Source organism: Primulina huaijiensis, chromosome 14 (assembly GCF_012295235.1).
Source record: "Primulina huaijiensis isolate GDHJ02 chromosome 14, ASM1229523v2, whole genome shotgun sequence".
NCBI lineage: Eukaryota > Viridiplantae > Streptophyta > Magnoliopsida > Lamiales > Gesneriaceae > Primulina > Primulina huaijiensis.
Genome location: NC_133319.1, coordinates 9,903,689 through 9,923,423, shown reverse-complemented (window position 1 = coordinate 9,923,423; position 19,735 = coordinate 9,903,689). Strand labels below are relative to the sequence as shown.

Sequence of the window (19,735 nt, the reverse complement as noted above, 5' to 3'; positions counted from 1 at the left end):
CTTCTAACTTTCGTTACTCTGTAAATTGTTTTTCCAGCCCAGCACTCGCAGCTTCACTTCAGGAAGAGCCTCAACAAAAGTGGAGGGAAGATAGGGAGTTTGTTGAACAGAAACGGCATTCTCTTTCCCTCCCCTGGTCCGAATGAAGAGATATCGACTGACCCAGGCAATCCCTCACTGGGTGAATTAAAAAAAATCTGAGATTGTAAGAGCACCCAGAGAGATAGAATGTCGAATCAGAGGATCCTTTAGTTATGGTCGATCCTGAAGTCTCTGCCCACATTACAAAGCTTTCGTTCCCGACCCGATACAAGAAGAGAGAATCAGTGGCATAGCTTTAACCGGCCAAGGGTAGGCAGTCGTTCCAACTAAAGAGGCAGAAATAGGGGGTGGTCCGGGACAAACAGAATCCCAAAATGACTTTGGAGAGGTGATGTTTTACTTTTGGGGATGCCCTACTATCATCATTTGGCTCCCAAAAACAACAATCTGGATGCGTAGGCACTTGACTCCGAAGACATCCCATAAACCTAGAGCCATTGATTAGGAGATACTTTTATACCCTTCGATACCTACATAATAATCAAAGTACATTGTGGATCTTATGTGCTTCTGAATATTTTGTAACTGTTGCTTGACGAGTGCTGGTATGACCTTGTTTTGTAGTTCTCCTATGGCTACTTACAGCAACATGTATTATGGAAGGCCTCAGATTGCAAAGAGAGCGATAGATCTGGTGGAGCAGAGCAAGTAGTTTATCCAGCAGCAGGAATAACAGCTACAAGCCGAGCTGTCACTAATTGAAGGTGCGAGACCCGCTGCAAAAGGGAGATTTGGACAACCGTTCAAGCAGCATTCTAATGCTTGTCTTCTTTCCATCTCGGAACAAAGGTCATCCTATAATAAAATAAGATTCTGCTTTGATTAAGAGTATTAACTGAATTCTTGATCCTAGATCCACTTTATCTTTCCTTAGTAAACAAGAGTAAATCAGCTAGTTTAGAAGTGGGGATATCCATAGCTAGAAATTCCAATCCATAAGGGTTGTCTTGCACGCAGAGGTCTTTCGGAGTGAATGCAAAGAGAAGATAGAAAGGAAGAGGACTGGTGTTTGAGTTTGAGTAGAAGTCCCCGGTTAATACTTTGTGTAGTCGTCTCTGGGATAGCTGATTCTCTTCTTGGGTTCATTCCCCAACTAAAAGCTCTTTGTCTGACTTTATAAGATAAGCAAACTGATAGCATTTATGGGTCAGGGATCCGTCTACCAAAAGGTTGAGGAATGGGCTTACATTTGATGAGGGCAAAAGAATGAGAAGATATCACATAACGGATCCTCCACTATTGAAAGCTAGGAATTTCGCTGCTAAGCAACAAACTGTAGTTGTACTCTACCAGTGAGGAAACCCGGCTGAACTCAGATAGAGCTTAAAGTCAAGCCAACCCAAGGGATTCTTTGAATGCCACCGACATCCCCTTTCATGGATTAGACATAAAAGTCAAAATTTGAAGATAGTGCAGCTTGGACTGACCTTCATGCATTTTAATTATGATAATCTCGCCAAAAGAAAGAAGTGAAGCCGCTGCCTCAATACAGAGTGTTAAGCTTCTCATTCATTCGCATTCGATTAGGCAGAGAAGAAACCTTGATTCTTATTTTAGTAGGAAAGCGAGAACACTTCTATCTTGACTGCCTCTTGAATCACTAACTCAATTAGTAGAGATGGATTTGAAACATTCTCCCATTGATTAGCTATCTCACGGCTGTCTACTCTTTTGGGGTTTTAAGGGCAGCCGTTGAGGCATGATAGAACAGCACCCCATATGGGTAAGAGCAGCATCTTCTAACTTTCGTTACTCTGTAAATTGTTTTTCCAGCCCAGCACTCACAGCTTCACTTCAGGAAGAGCCTCAACAAAAGTGGAGGGAAGATAGGCAGTTTGTTGAACAGCACGGCATTCTCTTTCCCTCCCCTGGTCCAAATGAAGAGATATCGACCGACCCAAGAAGATTCATATTCAAGTTATCCCAATAGTAAAGACCGCGCTACCCTTGAAAACATACTTTTTGCCATTCCCGTGATTATTTATCATAAATATCAGGAAACATAGTCCATTTCCTTCTAGTTGGGGGTATCTTCTCGTTAGTCAAGATAAGATAGTCTTTATTCACCTCTGTTAATGTAGATTTCTCTTTTTTATCTAATAACGTTCTGTCTTCAACAATACATGTCACTATATCACTAGTGGATTGAGTTTGCATCTTATCAGTAATCTTCTTAGCATCAAAAGGGTATTTTATCTCTTTGTATCTCTCGGAAATCCCTCTTTAAATAATAGATAATTTCTCATTGAGAGTTCTATTTTCAATCTGTAGTTGTATTACATAATTCCTTAGTGATTTGATAATCTCTTTTCCAACGTGATCTAGGAAAGATAAGTCTTTGATATCAATTGGATCAGTATCAACCCAAGCATCTTCGTGATATACTGGTATCCTCTTAGTTCCAAGCTTAATCCCAAGCTTGACAATAGTGTCTTTCTTGATGATGTTAAGAGTGTGCCAAGCAATCCGGAAGTTGGCTTTCACTGGTACCAGTTCTGTACGAGATGGGTCTGCGTACTGTAACTCAAACCATTCAAGATGGACCTTGTTTTTAGCTGGTCCCTTGTACTTGAGTACATTGGTGCTATCAAATGCGGTGTAGAAATTATGCTTTAGGAGCTAAAAAGTATCCTTTAAGCACTCTATCATCTAACTTAAACTTTCCTAATATTGTTGAAGAGATTTCTTCTTCTGGTAGAGGACTACCAAGAACTACTGAGTCTGTGTCCGTGTAGTAGCTGTCTTCTCTTGAGATATAAGGGTACATATAGATCTTAGCTGAGGCAGTGATAGCAGCAGCAAGCTGGACAGCAGAGTTCTTCGGTGTATTCCAAAACCCTGGACCAGTCTCGGTATTTCTATGGTAGGCAACGATGTAGTTGTTCTCGCTAAGCAAATCACCGAATATCAACTCACTATTCCTGATCAAATGTTTGTATCGATTTGAATCGCAGACCTCAGTTATCGTGCTTTTTGGGTTAATGCCAAATCTGCTTTATAGCGAATTCATAAGGATCTTGTACGCATAGGACATAGCTTCATTACCTTCTTTCTTTGCTTCGTGTCTGCTCTCGTAGAGTGAGCTAACAAAGTCCCTGAATGGGCTTTCCTTCTTCTCAAAGAGGTAGCCTGATATTGGAAGCACTGTGTAGCCTAAGTCTCTTGCATACTTTAACTCCTCGCTATAGTATACTCCAACAAATTCCTCGGTTGGAAAGATGAGAGTCTGATTCTTGTCTCGATAGGGTAGAAAAGGTTTCTTTATAGTATTCGGACATACCACATATGCCTCAATAAAGCCAAACAAACTATCTAAGTCCATGCTTTCTAGATTACCATGCCAGACTGGCTTACCTACAGGCATTGGATATTCCTTCATTACAAAGGGGTAGAGAGAGTTCACATCGTAGTAGTATAGGTCAGTACCATATGGCTTGTATGTATCAGTATGACCGCCATAGTAAGCACGCCTTATAAAGCTGTCTTCATTCTTGTTACGGATGTGGATTGGCCAATTAGAAGAATCGTAGTATTTCATACGAAAGATGCTTAGGGCCAGTGATGGAAGGGTTATCTTACTTTCTATGTCAACCTTGTACACCTTCTGTAATGCCCGGTTACTCGTACAAATGATTAGTAATACGTTTATGTCATTATAGATAGTTATTTAGCTCAATATGTTTTACATATTGATTGAGGTATCAATATTGAGATTGAACATGACTTTTATATTGTTCATGGTGTATTGAGAATGAAAATATGTCTAAATAGTTATAGTAAGATGTGTAGGAAGAAGTAGTGTTATGAAGTTCATAGGAAATGAGATGAAATTGTGGTAGTTTTTACGAGTTTTAGCATAATGATTTGAATATTGATCCAAATTGAGTGAGGCTATAACCATTAGAAATCTAAGATATAATGCAACAACTTTCATGTTTTGGGTTTTGTCCAAATCAATGTGTAAGACAAGCCAAAAGTGACCCGAAGTGTGTCGTGTATACTGTCATACCGTCACTAACACATGTTAGGATAATGAGCATAACTTTTTACTCAGACCTCCAAATTACCTGAAATTAATTGGAGATTCAAGCCAAGACATAGGGTTACAACTTTTATGTTTAATACTTTTTCGGATTATGAACAAAAGAGACGTTTCTTTAGCAATCTTTGATGAAATAGTGCGCAGAGGCAGAACAGGTGGCGCTCGAGCGGTAGAAAATGACCGCCCGAGCGCCGGTGCACGAACTTTTCATCTTTTGGGCAGAATGTTTGGCACCCGAGCGGTAATATATTACCGCCCAAGCGTCGCTGTGTGTAAGAAAAGATAAACTTCGAAATTCTGGACATCTTTATCAGTTCTTTCTTTTCCTTAGCAGCAAGAACTCGAGAGAAAACTTAGAAATCTTCCTCCAAAGCTCTCTTCTTCATTCCTTTCATCACTTTGAGGTAAGAACTTAGTTCTCCATCACAAGAACTTCATAAGGGGGTAAGTTTTCATCTCTTTTAGTTATTATAAATGTAGAGGAGCAAACTTCACCTAGAATAGACATAGTGATTGAATTATTGATATGTTTGACAGCATAGGAACAAGAAACATCGTCTCAAACCAGTGTTCTTACGCTTGGACTTTAAGTTGGCATGTTCTTGAAGTAATACATGAGTAATATTATGATTTCAAATACTTCCCATTGATTATTGATCTATGTACATTGTTAGTATCTTATTGACGAAAATATAGCACCATATTCCATTGTTATGTATTAAATATGTAAGAAACTCATGAATATTGATGATGGGTGCTATGTTATAAACATGAACATGAACATGAAAAGAAAAAGATTGATTTTTACATGTTATAGAGCTTGTTGACATCATGGGTGGTTTTAAGTCCACCAAACCTATTGGTCAATATATGTTCATTGGGCGTGGGGTTGCCAAAGGTTGCTCTATGACGTTCAACACAGTAGTAACTATATAATAAAGCAAGCACGGTAGTACAGGTCAACTAATGAGGCTCAAGTATAAAAATGAACATGAATATATGCTATGATATGACATGGTTTAAAGATTCATTGTTGTCACGACTTGATACGTATGTTTCTTCGATGCATATTGATACATACAAGTGCCAACTTATTGAGTTTTATAAACTCACGTAGCTCTTGTATTACAGGTTCAGGTAATGAGGATATATAGGATGCCGGTTCGCCAATGGTTGCTTGTGACGTGCCTTACCTCGACAAGAACCGAGACTTCTTATTGGATAGCTTCCGCATATGTATTGTACGAAAATATGTCAGGGTTTGAAACAAGTTTTACAATGTTTATTTCTAGGTGTATAATGATGCATAATATGTTTGTATGTAAGAATACGATTATATATGTGTTGATGTTGATGTTTCAGTTGAGTTTTTGGTTTTTACAAGAATGTAGGGACATCATGCAAAAATTTTTATAAATCGTCAAAGTGATGCCCTTGTTTGATTTGCTTCATACTGCAGTTCTATCAGTCAAACCCTATTTTGATTATGGTAATTATGCTAAGTATAGAGTAAGGGTGTGACATTTTAGTTTGTATCAGAGCCCACGGTTCTTCGACAGGGAAGACACTGCACTTCATCCACATGGAGAACTCGGCAAGTAAGTATCTTTGTATCCCATAGTTTCTGCTAAGTTATGTGTCTAGGTGATCTATATTTAGGTTTAGATAAGCGACGATGCCACCTAAACGTAAGGTACATGAAGGAGAGTCATCTAAGGGCAAAGTCCCAGCGGTCGAAGGTGAGGGCAATGCACCACGACCTATAGATGATTTCGCTCAGCTGCTCCAACAACAAGCGAAAGTCCATGGGGAGCAGATACAGAAATTACTAGAGATGCAACGGACTACACATGACCAGGCACATGCACAAGCCATGATCCCCAGACAAGGGCCTGTTCAAACTGATGTGTATGATCGTTTTCGACGTCTGAATCCTCCTGAATTCATGGGAAGCACCGATCCAGCAGTAGCAAAAGAGTGGATTAAGTCATTGGAGTCCATCTTCTCCTACCTTCATATGGAAGATGTTGACAAAGTAACTTGTGCCGTCTTTTTATTAACAAAACATGCAAGAAAATTGAAACAACCCCCTCTCATGACATTTAAATTTAAAAGGAAAAACATACGCGGAAGCATTTGAAATTAAACGGGAAAGAACATTAAATCATTTACATCATAAGCATTTTCAAAATTCGTTTACACAAACATTCACTTTTAAATCCTTCAAAACAAAACCAAAAGTCAACATCATTAACCCCATAATTTCCAATCTAAAAGTTTCATAACAAAAGTTCAAAAGTTTCCCTTCCATAGCTATATGACTTCTTCCTCCTCGGACAATCCGCTTCAATCCTTTTTATCATCTGCATCACATGACATTAACTGGAATGCGATAAAACTCAGTAAGCAGAAAGCTGTACATAACAAATACATATACATAGGCTTGGCTTGGAACATGGCTATAACAATGGCAATGAACAATGAATCAATTGAAATAAACAATGAATAATACCATCTTCAATGAACAATAGATAACAAAGCAGTATAGATGGTATTTCATGACATGAATTAAAGGAAAGGAAATGATAGCCTGTGACCTCTGACCTGTGACCTGTGGATAGTATCTCTTTGATATATAAATGTATCAAAACTGTGAGAGATACTCATAATCATGTGATTGGCCAATGACATGCATGAATTACTATCATTACTTGGCTTTAATCATAGGGAACTTCATTTGGGCATTTTAACAAATACTTGGTAGGCAACAATAAAGTACTAGCTCCTTATCAATGAATTCAATGGTATTTTTGGCACAATGAACAAATAACAATACATACATCAATAATCGAACAATGGAAGGAGCTATACATCAATAAACATGACTTATATACATATATATCATGTGAGCACTTGAAAGGAAGCTTCTACTTACAACCCACAATCACTTTGGTTGCTATGATGTTCTTTGAATGATTCCTACAACAATAATCACAATAATATCCATAAATCATTACCATTAATCCAAGGAATCAACAATTCAACTTAACCCTTCATCACTTCAAACCCTTCCAACTCCAAGAATAGAAATCTTACCTTGTAGCTTGAAATCTTAGTGGAAGAAGCTAAGAAATCAACTATGAGCTTGGCACTTGAAGTAGGAAATTGAATGATACGATCCCGCCCACGAGATCTTTGATTTGTCTCGATCTTTGAAACAAGTAATTGATAGGTGTGATAATCGCCTCTAGATCACGTGGCCTAGCAACAACTAATCAACGAAAGAAACAATCGCGTTCAAGAGAACCTCCAAAGAACCCGTCCTTGGCAACCCTCGTGAAAATCGATAGACGAACGAACAAAAGAATCCACCTTTGAAAGTTTGGTTTTGAAAACACCGAAGTGTATAAAAGCTCTCGCTTTCAGTTGAGAGAAAATCTCACAATTTGATATCAAATCAATAATGAACAAAAGTTAAAAATGTTTACATGGTATTCTAGCTTAAATATAGATAACTAAAACCTAGATATAGAAAATTGCATATTTAAAGATAACAATATCTAGTTGCAACAATAATTAAAACTCTAAAATAAGAAATTAAAATATTTCTCGAAAATGCTCGCGCTCGGGCGGTAAGATTTGACCGCTCGAGCGCCGAGAGTTCTGTACTATTCGCGCTCGGGCGGTAGAATGTGACCGCCTAGGCGCGAGGCGCTTCCCGCAACGCGCTAAGACGCAAGCCTCCAATTCATCCTCTACTTGATTGTTATGCAACCCGAACCCCTCGAGCCTTGTTTCCAAGCTTTCATTGGTTGGATGAAGGACAACATTCAACATCGTCAAGTGTCCTCTCGGGATTGGTTCTTGGAACGCATAGTGGCTGGCTAGATTCATATCATTGAAGGACAGAAAACTAGAAGGAAAAGGGATAAGAAACCATGGAGGAGAAAAAGGAAAAGTAGAAATGAGTAGAATAGTCTAGAACCATGTTTATATGCCTCTAATACCTCCAAAAACATGTTTTCTATGCCATAGACACGGACCCCGTGCCCCCCTCCGTGTAGAGGTCGGTGTACACACGGGAAAACACTCATTTTGCATGGCAAGACCCGGACCCCGTGTAGGGGTCCTTGTACATGTCCGTGTACCCTCTACCAAGGGCCAAAACTGCATTTTTCCTTCCGAATTAGCCAAAGTGGTAAACATGAAAGTTGTAGCCCTATGTGTTTTCTTGCATCTCCAATTAGCCTCATGTCATATGAAGGTCTGAGTAAAAAGTTATGCTCATTCTCCCAACATGTGTCAGTACAGGAACAACGAAACAAATGACACACTTCGGGCCACTTTTGGCTCGTCTTCCCTAATGATTTGAACAAAACTCAAAACATGAAAGTGATAGCCTTATACCTTATCTTTCCAATGGAATTGGCCTCACATCAATTGGAGCAATAAACAAAACATTATACTAAAACCCACAACAACTGCCACATTTTTCATACCGTTTCTACACTTCCATTTCCTATTTGGCTCAAAATCAACTTTCTATTCTACCCATGCATTTCTTTAATCATCACCAGCTATGAACATAATACCAAAACAATAACCATAAACAATGACCATATTTTAACCATTCCAATAAACATAACCATTACACATAATCTCAACCATCAAACCATATGAAATATCCATTACCATAATAACCATAAATATCCAATAACCATATCTCCTAAACACCCAACCAAAAATAATATCATAAACAATAAAATGCTAAAAGATTGGGATATTACAATCTCCCCTCCTTATAAAAATTTCGTCCCCGAAATTTGCTTACCGTCGAATAAATTCGGATAACGATGTTTCATCTCCTCTTCCGGTTCCAACGTGGCCTCTTCAATCACATGATTTCTCCAAAAAACTTTGACAATACCAATCTGTTTGTTCCTTAACACTTTAACCTAGCGATCAAGAATTTGAACCGGCACTTCCTCGTAGCTTAAGTTAGGCAAAAAATCCAATGATTCGTACCTAAGAACATGAGATGGATTAGAGAGGTACTTACGTAGCATTGAAACATGAAATACGTTATGAACTCGATCCAAGTCTGGTGGCAATGCAAGACGATAGGCTCGGTCTCCAATCTTATCAAGAATCTCAAAAGGCCCAACGTATCGAGGACTTAGTTTACCTTTCTTGCCAAATCGCATAACTCCCTTGAGAGGAGTTATTTTGATAAATACATGATCATCATCCTCGAATACTAAAGGTCGTCGTCGAACATCAGCATAACTCTTCTGTCGAGACTGAGCGGTCCTCATTCTTTCTTGGATCAATGCCACAACATCTTTCTTTCACCTACCTCTTCCCAATACAAAGGAGAACGGCACTTTCTTCCATATAAAACCTCGTAGGGTGCCATTCTAATTGAAGACTGGTAGCTGTTATTTCGTTCCTTTGCAGATCAAGTAACAACAGTTTCTGAATCATGGAACCCAATAACTAACTGGATTTGCGGCTTAGAGCATCCGCAACAACATTAGCTTTTCCAGGATAATAGCTAATGGTGCAATCATAATCTTTCACTAGTTCCAACCACCTCCGCTGCCTCATATTTAATTCTTTCTGTGAAAACAAATAACTCAAACTTTTGTGATTCGTAAAAATTTCACATTTCTCACCATATAAATAATTCCGCCAAATCTTTAAGGCGAAAACTACAGCCGCCAACTCCAAGTCATGAGTGGGATAGTTCTTCTTGTATTCCTTCAACTGACGAGAAGCATATGCTATCAATTTCCCACGCTGCATCAACACGGCACCTAACCCCTGCTTTGAAGCATCTGTATATACAACAAAATCTTCAGTACTACAAGGAAGTACTAAAACAGGAGTAGAAGTCAACTTATCTTTCAATGTTTGGAATGCTCTTTGGCACTCGATGGTCTATTCGAACGTGGTAGCCTTCTGTGTCAAACTCGTCAGTGGCAATGCTATCTTCGAAAAGTTCGCAATGAACCGTCTCTAATACCCTGCTAAACCAAGAAAACTCCTTACCTCTGAAACTGTCTTTGGAATGGACCATTGCTTGATGGACTAAATCTTGGATGGATCAACTGATATTCCTTCTTTCGAAACAATATGGCCCAAAAATGCCACCTGCTCTAACTAGAACTCACATTTCTTTAACTTGGCATACAATTGCTTATCCCTCAACAGCTGCAACACAATCCTCAAATGCTCATGATGGAGTTCTCGTGTCTTTGAGTAGATCAAAATGTCGTCAATAAACACAATCACAAAAGCATCCAAATATGGCTTAAAGACACGATTCATCAAATCCATAAACACTGAAAGAGCATTAGTTAATCCAAATGACAGCACCAAAAATTCATAATGTCCATACCTCGTTCTAAAAGCAGTCTTTGGTATGTCCTCCGTTTTTACTTTCAATTGATGATATTCGGATCGAAGATCGATTTTTGAAAACACAGTGGCTCCTTGTAATTGATAAAATAGATCATCTATTCTGGGTAAAGGATATTTTTTTTTAATAGTTACCTTATTGAGTTCTCGATAATCAATGCATAATCTTAACGATCCATCCTTCTTTTTCACGAACAAAACCGGAGCTCCCCATGACGAGGAACTAGGACGGATAAAACCTTTATCTAATATCTCCTGCAATTTATTCTTTAGTTCTTTCATCTCAGTTGGAGCCATTCTGTACGGGGCTTTGGAAATTGGGGCTGTACCTGGACTTAAATCAATAACAAACTCTACCTCTCGATCAGGAGGTAAACCAAGCACATCATCAGCAAATACGTCAGGATATTCCTGAGCCACTTCAATATTCTGTAATGGCACATTACTGTCCCTATTTACAACTAATACTAAGGCCAGAAAACTAGTACATCCCTTATTCAACAATTTAAGAGCTTGCAAGCAAGCAATAATGGGAGTACTTATCAATGAACCTAAACCAACAATTGCATTATTCTCATGATCATCAATTACAAACTTCATGGTCTTTCCCACACAATCAATTACTGCACGATTAGCGGTTAACCAATCCATACCCAATATAACATCAAATGCAACCATCCAAATAACAATAAGATCAGCAAACAACAATCTCGTACCCATCTGTAAGGGACATGCCTTAAAAATACTAATAGGACAAATCTCATCACCAGAAGGCAACATAATAGTGAAGTGCAATGGCATAACAGTAGGTTCCACAGATATAGAATGCATAAACACTTCAGACATAAAAGAATGGGTTGCACCAGTGTCAAGCAATGTAATTGCTTCTTTGCCATAGATTAAAATATTACCTGATATCACCGAAGAATCAGGATTAACACTTTCCTTCGTCATAGCAAAAATTTTGTCCTGGACTTTTCCTTTGCCTGAGAAGAGAGGACATTTCAGTGCCGTGTGCCCCATCTCCTTGCATCTAAAACATCGTCCACTACCCACCAAACACTCACCCTTATGTGGCTTTCCACACTTAGGACATACCGGTCGTTCAGTATCAAAAGAAGGCACAAGAGGTTTAGAGCGCTGCTCCATCTTACCCTTACCTTTGTGGCCACCACGAACATTTGCATTTGCACCTTGTCCTCTAGCAAGGAAAGCTTGCCTTCTTAATTGCCTCTCTTTCTCAATTTCTTGCTCATCATGTTCCGCAAGCAAAGCTCGCTCAACGATATCTTGATACATGACTACCTTGGACATATGCACATCCATTCGAATTTCTAGCTTCAACCCACGAAGGAAGTGTTCTCCTTTATCTTTATCATTCTCAGCAATAAAAGGAACAAAGACACATCCTTCTTCAAACTTCAACGTATATTCAGTAACATACAAAGCATCCTGCTTCAATTCCAGAAATTCTTTCACATTCTTGGCTTTTACTTCACGTGAAAAGTATTTGGCGTAAAATAACTCATTAAACTCGTTCCACTTCAGTTCACGAACATTGACAGTAACTTTGGTGGTTTCCCACCAAATACGAGCAGCTTTGACCAACATAAACACAGCACAACTAACCTTTTCTTGATCAGTGAACTTCAAGTAATCGAAGATGGCCTCCAATGACTTGATCCATTCAAGAGCCACTAGTGGATCAGGACCACCAATAAAATCAGGAGGGTTCATGCGCCTGAAACGATCGTAAGCACCATCTTCAGAACTTTCTATTGTGCCTTGAACTCTTCCACGACCACGACCCTGAGTCGAGGTGTGCATGCTCAATAACTGTTGGATTTGCCCACCATGTACTTTTGCTTGCTCCTTCAATAACTTACTGAATTCATCTACAACCTTCACAGTCTTATCGGTCGTAGAGGTCCTACCATCCCCTTCAATATTTTTTCTCTTAGGAGGCATATCCTACACATATGCTCATTTTAACATAGATAGGAAGGAAGAGTACATCAATGGCAATGAAATGGAATCAATTCTCAATGTTAAAATCTATAGATGCAGGATCAAAAACATACCAGATTGTCCTAGGTAGAAGAAGTCATATGAGGTCCAAAGAACTTTCGCTCTGATACCAATTGAAACAACCCCCTCTCATGACATTTAGATTTAAAAGGAAAAACATACGCGGAAGCATTTGAAATTAAACGGGAAGGAACATTAAATCATTTACATCATAAGCATTTTCAAAATTCGTTTACATAAACATTCACTTTTAAATCCTTCAAAAGAAAACCAAAAGTCAACATCATTAACCCCATAATTTCCAATCTAAAAGTTTCATAACAAAAGTTCAAAAGTTTCCCTTCCATAGCTATATGACTTCTTCCTCGTCGGACAATCCGCTTCAATCCTTTTTATCATCTGCATCACATGACATTAACTAGAATGAGATAAAACTCAGTAAGCAGAAAGCTGTACATAACAAATACATATACATAGGCTTGGCTTGGAACATGGCTATAGCAATTGCAATGAACAATGAATCAATGGAAATAAACAATGAATAATACCATCTTCAATGAACAATAGATAACAAAGCAGTATAGATTGTATTTCATGACATGAATTAAAGGAAAGGAAATGATAACCTGTGACCTCTGACCTGTGACCTGTGGATAGTTTCTCTTTGATATATAAATGTATCAAAACTGTGAGAGATACTCATAATCATGTGATTGGCCAATGACATGCATGAATTACTATCATTACTTGGCTTTAATCATAGGGAACTTCATTTGGGCATTTTAACAAATACTTGGTAGGCAACAATAAAGTACTAGCTCCTTATCAATGAATTCAATGGTATTTTTGGCACAATGAACAAATAACAATACATACATCAATAATCTAACAATGGAAGGAGCTAGACATCAATAAACATAACTTATATACATATATATCATGTGAGCACTTGAAAGGAAGCTTCTACTTACAACCCACAATCACCTTGGTTGCTATGATGTTCTTTGAATGATTCCTACAACAATAATCACAATAATATCCATAAATCATTACCATTAATCCAAGGAATCAACAATTCAACTTAACCCTTCATCAATTCAAACCCTTCCAACTCAAAGAATAGAAATCTTACCTTGTAGCTTGAAATCTTATTGGAAGAAGCTAAGAAATCAACTATGAGCTTGGCACTTGAAGTAGGAAATTGAAGGAGAGAAAACTAGAAGGAAAAGGGATAAGAAACGATGGAGGAGAAAGGAGAAAAGTAGAACTGAGTAGAATAGTCTAGAACCATGTTTATATGCCTCCAATACCTCCAAAAACGTGTTTTCTATGCCATAGACACGGACCCCGTGCCCCCCTCCGTGTAGAGGTCCGTGTACACACGGGAAATCACTCATTTTGCATGGCAAGACCCAGACCCCGTGTAGGGGTCCGTGTACATGTCCGTGTACCACCCTCTACCAAGGGCCAAAACTGCATTTTTCCTTCCGAATTAGCCAAAGTGGTAAACATGAAAGTTGTAGCCCAATGTGTATTCTTGCATCTCCAATTAACCTCATGTCATTTGAAGGTCTGAGCAATAAGTTATGCTCATTCTCCCAACATGTGTCAGTGCAGGAACAACGAAACAAATGACACACTTCGGGCCATTTTTGGCTAGTCTTCCCTAATGATTTGAACAAAACTCAAAACATGAAAGTGATAGCCTTATACCTTATCTTTCCAATAAAATTGGCCTCACATCAATTGGAGCAATAAACAAAACATTATACTAAAAACCACAACAACTGCCAGATTTTTCATACCGTGTCTGCACTTCCATTTCCGATTTGGCTCAAAATCAACTTTCTATTCTACCCATGCATTTCTTTAATCATCACCACCTATGAACATAATACCAAAATAATAACCATAAACAATGACCATATTTTAATCATTCCAATAAATATAATCATTACACATAATCTCAACCATCAAACCATATGAAATATCCATTACCATAATAACCATAAATATCCAATAACCATATCTCCTAAACACCCAACCAAAAATAATATCATAAACAATAAAATGCTAAAAGGTTTGTGATATTACAATCTCCCCTCCTTATAAAAATTTCGTCCCCGAAATTTGCTTACCGTCGAATAAATTCGGATAACGATGTTTCATCTCCTCTTCCGGTTCCCACGTGGCCTCTTCAATCACATGATTTCTCCAAAAAACTTTGACAATACCAATCTGTTTGTTCCTTAACACTTTAACCTAGCGATCAAGAATTTGAACCGGCACTTCCTCGTAAAATCTGTTATTACCCTTCGAAGTGGAAAGTTTGTGGAAAAATCCATTCTTGAACCTTGTGAAGATGATGATAAATCAACTCCAAAGGGTAAGGAAGTGGAACCCATAACTTGCGAAGAGGAGGATCAACAGATAGTGCCACCACCATTCCCTCATGCGTTAAAAAATAAAAAAAAATCAAATTTGAATTCTGATATATATTATATTTTTAAACAAGTAAAAGTTAATATTCCTTTATTAAATGCAATAAAGCAGGTACCATCATATGCAAAATTTTTTAAAGACTTGTGCACTGTGAAAAGAAAATTGAATGTGAAAAAGAAAGCATTTTTAGCCGAACAAGTAAGTGCAATCATTCAAAATAATAATGCTTTGAAATACAAAGACCCTGGTTGTCCTACTATTTCTTGTATTATTGGAGAACGAAAGATTAAAAAAGCCTTGCTTGACCTTGGAGCTAGTGTGAATTTACTTCCATATTCAGTTTATCAAGAACTCAATCTAGGCGAGTTAAAACCTACTTCGGTAACACTTTTACTTGCTGATAGATCTGTTAAAGTGCCAAGAGGTATGGTAGAAGACGTGTTGGTCCAAGTTGATAACTTTGTATATCCTGTCGATTTCATAGTTTTAGATACACAACCTATCGAAGCTTGTAATGCAATTCCTGTAATTTTAGGTCGTCCATTTTTAGCAACTTCTAATGCTCTTATAAATTGCAGGAATGGAATAATGAAGTTGTCATTTGGTAACATGACCTTGGAGCTTAATGTGTTTAATCTTTGTAAGCAACCACATGACAAAGGAGATGAAAGTGAAGATGAAAATCTTATTGAAACTCTTGTGGAAGAAAACATTCAAGAAGGGAGTACTCGTGATCAATTAGATATTTGTTCAATTGAAACTGTTAAAGAAAATATTGAAATTGATCTTGATGATTTTATCAGGTATCACTCGTTACCAGGATCAGAGAAAGAATTTGATGCAAAATATGAGAACAAAGACGAACCACCCATATTGGAGTTAAAACCCTTGCCAGAAGAATTGAAGTATGCATTTCTTGGAGAAGATGAAACATATCCGGTGGTAATTTCTTCCAAACTAGCAAGTGATGAAGAAGGTAAATTAGTTGATATGCTTAAAAGACATAAAAATGCAATTGGTTGGACACTAAAAGATCTCAAGGGCATTAATCCACTAATTTGCACTCACAAAATTCACTTAGAAGAAAATGCAAAAACATCTCAACAACCACAAAGGAGATTAAATCCACACATGAAAGATGTTGTGAAAACTGAAGTTCTCAAACTACTTGATGTTGGGATTATCTACCCTATTTCTGATAGTAAGTGGGTAAGCCCAACACAAGTAGTTCCGAAAAAATCTGGCATCACAGTGATAAAAAATGAAAAAGGTGAATTGTTAACAAGTCGAGTCCCATCTAGTTGGCGGATGTGTATTGATTATAGAAAATTAAATGACGCCACTAGAAAAGATCATTTTCCATTACCATTTTTGGATCAAATTTTAGAAAGAGTAGCAGGTCATCCATACTACTGTTTTTTTGATGGATATTCAGGTTATTATCAAATTCTCATTGCACTCGAAGATCAAGATAAAACTACATTCACATGTCCTTTTGGAACATTTGCATTTAGAAGGATGCCATTTGGATTATGCAATGCCCCAGCAACATTTCAAAGATGTATGCTAAGCATTTTTTGCGACATGGTTGAAAATTGTTTGGAAATTTTCATGGATGATTTAACTGTCTTTGGGAATACATTTGATGATTATCTTGAAAATTTAGAAAAAGTTTTAAAAAGATGCGAGGAAAAAGGTATTATTTTAAATTGGGAAAAATTTCATTACATGATTACTTCTGGAATTGTTTTGGGACATGTCGTGTCATCTCATGGAATTGAAGATGATAAAGCAAAAGTTGATGTCATTGCCAATTTAACCCCTCAAAAAACCATTAAAGAAATTCGCTCATTTTTGGGACATGCTGGATTTTATAGGAGGTTTATAAAGGACTTTAGTTTAATCTCTAAACCCATTTGTAACCTCTTAACAAAAGACATTGCATTTGAGTGGACTCAAGAATGTCAAAATGCTTTTGATAAAATCATTCGACATTTAACATCAGCTCCTATCATGCAACCTCCTGATTGGTCTTTACCATTTGAAATCATGTACGATGCGAGTGATTATGCAGTTGGTGCAGTATTGGGTCAAAGAAGAAACGGTAAGCCTTATGTGATATATTATGGAAGTAGAACTTTAAACAATGCTCAAATGAATTACTCCACAACTGAAAAACAACTACTTGCTGTAATATTTGCATTAGATAAATTTCGTTCTTATTTGATTGGATCAACGACTATTGTGTTTACTGATCATTCTATTATTAGATATTTGTTGATCAAACAGGATGCAAAGCCACGACTGATACGATGGATTTTGTTGCTCAAAGAATTTGACATTGTGATCAAAGATAAAAAAGGAACCGAGAATGTCGTAGCCGATCACTTATCGAGATTAGTAACAGGATCATCTTGTGAAATGACACCGATTAACGATAATTTTCCTAATGAACATCTATTTTCAGTTACTACTACACCTTGGTTTGCTAACATAGTAAATTTTCTTGTGACAAGAAAAATGCCACCGCAATGGAGTTCTCAAGATAAAAGAAAATTTTTGAATGAGGTAAAAAACTTTTATTGCGATGATCCGTATCTGTTCAAGTATTGTCCGGATCAAATTTTTCGACGTTTCATACCCAACAATGAGGTAAGTAGTGTCATTAAATTTTGTCATTCAGAAGCATGCGGAGGACATTTTTCTTCAAAGAAAACAGCTGTAAAAATCCTGCAGTGTGGATTTTATTGGCCCACTTTGTTTAAAGACACCCACGAAATCTGCAAGATTTGTGAAAATTGTCAAAAATTGGGTGCGATTTCAAAAAGAAACATGATGCCTTTGAATCCTATTATTGAAATTGAAATCTTTGATTGTTGGGGAATAGATTTTATGGGACCTTTTCCACCGTCGTTTGGATACTTGTATATTTTAGTTGNTTGAATTAGCTAATAGGGAGATAAAGCAAATTTTGGAAAAAACTGTTAACTCAAATAGAAAAGATTGGTCTCTGCGACTTAATGATGCACTTTGGGCATATCGAACAGCTTTTAAAACATCATTGAATATGTCTCCCTATAGGTTGGTTTATGGAAAACATTGTCATTTGCATGTGGAATTGGAACATAAAGCTTATTGGGCGATCAAAACTTTAAATTCAAGCATGGATGATGCCAACAAATTGCGTAAATTGCAACTTAATGAACTTGATGAACTCAGAAATGACGCGTATGAGAATTCAAGGATTTATAAAGCAAAAATCAAATCATTTCATGATAAAACAATTCTTAGAAAATCTTTTGAGATTGGTAAAAAAGTTTTACTTTATAATTCTCGACTTCACATATTCCCAGGAAAATTACGATCAAGATGGACAGGCCCATATGTTGTAAAGCATGTGTATACTTATGGAGCTGTGGACATTGAAAATCCTAAAAACGGTGATGTTTTTAAAGTTTACTTAATCTTTTTATTTTCCCGGTTAAATGGCGGATAACGGTACTCCATGACTCTCATAGTCGGTTTAATCAGTTTTCCATAATTGCTGATACAAAAATTTTAAAAAATCATTTCTTTTCTTTTCAAAATGGATGAAATTCTCTCAAAAATTTGTAAATATTTTCCCTCTGTTTATGAAAATGTTCTAAGAAAAATTTATGCAGGAAGGTGTGAAAGATTGAGATTGCTAATGCAAAAAGGAATTTCAGAAGATATTCGTCTTGTAATAGAAGCTAAGGTCCGATTAGGAGGAGAAGTTCCACAATCATTGCTCATTCGGTATTTGCCTGGATTAGGAAAAAGCACTTATGCGAAAAAACGAAGGCCCAAAAGTTTAGGGGTTTGTCATAAGTGTGCAAGATGAACTTGTGACTAACGATGCAGATCTTTGGAATGTGTTTCCAATAACAGAGAAGATAAAATTTGTTTCATTAAGAATGGGCTGAGTAAGGAATCTTTAGATAACATCTTATTGACTCTTGAGACGCATTCTAGTTGACATGTGCATATTGAACTTCTCCGTTTATGGAAACAATTCCAAGATGAACGCCATAGTCTTGGGAATCCGACTAAAAAACACCATGTTTGCCAATTTATAAGAAAATTGGATGGGAAGCATATCCTCGACTCATAGAAGGCGTTGAAGCCGTTTCTGGACGTAAAACCAGAGGAAAATTGTGAGCCACAATCACACTACTGTTTACATGCATGTGTGTCATTATTGTTTTTACTGTTTATTCTGTTTACAACTGTGACCCATAGTTTTGTCCTGATAACATATTACCCCTATAAAATCTCTCATCTTTCTCTCTATTTTCGCATTAAAAAAAAGAAGAAAGTAAAAAAAACATGGCTGGAACCTCTGCACAATCATTGAAAAATATTTGTGTATTTTGTGGGTCGAGTCCTGGAAAAAATGAAGTGTTTGTAGAAGCAGCGAATAATCTTGGAAAGATATTGGCTGAGAGAAAAATTCACTTGGTATATGGGGGAGGTAATATTGGGTTGATGGGATCTGTTTCAACATCGGCTCATCTTGGAGGTAGTCAGGTTTTAGGTATTATTCCTACAGCTTTAGCTGAAGGAAATATTACAGGTGTTACGATTGGTGAGGAATTAAAAGTTTCTTCTATGTATGAAAGAATCACAAAAATGATCGAAAATTCTGATGCTTTTATCGCACTACAAGGTGGTTTTGGTACA

The 19,735-nt window shown here is 37.3% G+C and overlaps 1 pseudogene; it reads right to left on the bottom strand.

Annotated features, from left to right (window-relative positions):
- Nucleotides 1-2,297: 2,297 nt before the first annotated feature.
- LOC140957966 (DNA polymerase-like) overlaps nt 2,298-19,735 on the bottom strand; it is a 37,114-nt pseudogene continuing 19,676 nt past the window's right edge.